Below are 1,861 nucleotides of genomic sequence, written 5' to 3'. Positions count from 1 at the left end.
TTGTGTTTCAGGTACTCTAGCGAGCATTTATGCAAACACGTTCTCGCACCCGCAAGAGAAATCTATATACGGCTGAGGAGACAGATATAACTCTTGACTTTGCGGAGAAGATAGTTTTTGAAGATTCGGATAAAGAGAGTGAAAAGAAAGAACCTGTAACAATAGGTGATCGTATAGTTCAAGCTGATCCAGCTCTTATGGACTTTTCTCCGCCTAAAATTGATGACATTCAGTCAAGCATCATTCATCCGGCTATTCAGGCCAATACTTTTGAAATCAAGCCGGGCACTATTCAGATGGTGCAAAATTCTGTTTCTTTTGGAGGTGTTGCGACTGAAGATCCCAACATGCATATCAGGAATTTTGTTGAGATCTGTAGTACTTTCAAATATAATGGTGTTACTGATGAGGCTATCAAGATGAAGCTTTTTCCATTCTCTCTGAGGGACAAAGCTAAGGACTAGTTACATTCTTTACCAGCTAGGTCCATCACTACTTGCGAAGATCTCGCGCAAAAGTTTCTGGTGAAGTTCTATCCAATGGCCAAGACTGCAGCTATGAGGAGTGCTCTTACTCAGTATGCACAGCAACAAGGAGAATCTTTGTGCGAAGCTTGGGAGCGCTACAAGGAGATATTGAGAAAGTGTCCACATCATGGTATGCCTGACTGGGTGGTGATCACTGGGTTCTACAATGGTTTGGTGGCCCAATCTCGGCCCATGCTCGATGCAGCTTCTGGAGGCGCCTTGTGGGCCAAAAGCTACACTAAGGCCTATAATCACATTGAAACTATGGCTGCTGATAGGGAAGAAAATAAGGCATGGGTATGTAATTAATATTGCATTAATCATATCAGAATTGGGCCAACAGCTAGGCCCATTTGAGAAGGCCCAAAACCCTGAATATTAATTAATTTTGTTATTAATTAATAAGTGATAAGTCAGCTGATAAGATGAGTCCTAGTGGAGAAATAAATCCTTGTAGATTGACTCCCAAAAAACCTGGTGAGATAAGGAATCAGCTTCCTACTTCTTAGGACTCCAAAGTCCATTCTAATTCTGAGACTTGACCACCAAGTCTCCTAACCCAAGTCCAATTCAAGGACTCCCAACATCTATATAAGGGGCCTCACCCTACAAATCAGAACTATGTTTTTTGACTTGATCCTTGGCAATCAGCAAGGTACGTAGGCATCTTGTTAAGGCAGCTTGAGTCACGAAACACAAGAGCAGTCAAATCGAGCCTCGAAGCTCACGTTCCTTAGTAATAAAACAGCAGTTATATACCTTAGTTTTTAATCCATAACATTTGGCGCCATCTGTGGGAAAGCACAACAATAACCAAGGCGAGAACACGGAGAACAATCAGGGCCATTAAAGGGGGAACACCCGCGGGGACAACCCAAACGATTTCGTCAACCGTGGAGGTACCTCCTCATTCAACCTATGCCATCGTCCAAGGAGGAGCCCAGGTAGGGACAACTGAACCTCAGCCCCAAGGGACGATTCCCTCGGCTACCCAAGGTATGAATCCCCAACTTCAACAACTACATGCACCTGTGAATTCTCGGCCCATTGGGTATGAGTATTCAACTGTTGTGACTACTAATCCCCCATATGGGATGCCCCTTTATCCCGAGGTTGGAGGAAGTGGACATGCTGGACGGAGTGAAGCACGAGGGCGATCGATACAAGGTTTGACTCCTATCCCTGAGGATCAGGAACTTTATACTGAGAGAGACTCTGAATCTTCAGATGATGAAGTGGCCCCAAGAAGGAGGCGTGCTGGAAAAGAGCCAATGGTTGATGGTCGCCAACGTCCTAGGAGTACCCAAGGGACAAATTCCCAAGAAGTGCAGGAA

The 1,861-nt window shown here is 44.8% G+C and overlaps 1 non-coding gene across 1 annotated transcript; it reads right to left on the bottom strand.

Annotated features, from left to right (window-relative positions):
• Window positions 1-554: 554 nt before the first annotated feature.
• LOC141722426 (small nucleolar RNA R71) lies at window positions 555-661 on the bottom strand. The gene has a single exon (XR_012575445.1). It is a non-coding gene; the product is annotated as a small nucleolar RNA R71 (small nucleolar RNA).
• Window positions 662-1,861: the final 1,200 nt, after the last annotated feature.

Source organism: Apium graveolens, chromosome 4 (assembly GCF_009905375.1).
Source record: "Apium graveolens cultivar Ventura chromosome 4, ASM990537v1, whole genome shotgun sequence".
NCBI classification, from domain to species: Eukaryota; Viridiplantae; Streptophyta; class Magnoliopsida; order Apiales; family Apiaceae; genus Apium; species Apium graveolens.
The sequence above is the reverse complement of the archived record's forward strand: the minus strand, read 5'-3'. Positions and strand labels throughout refer to the sequence as shown.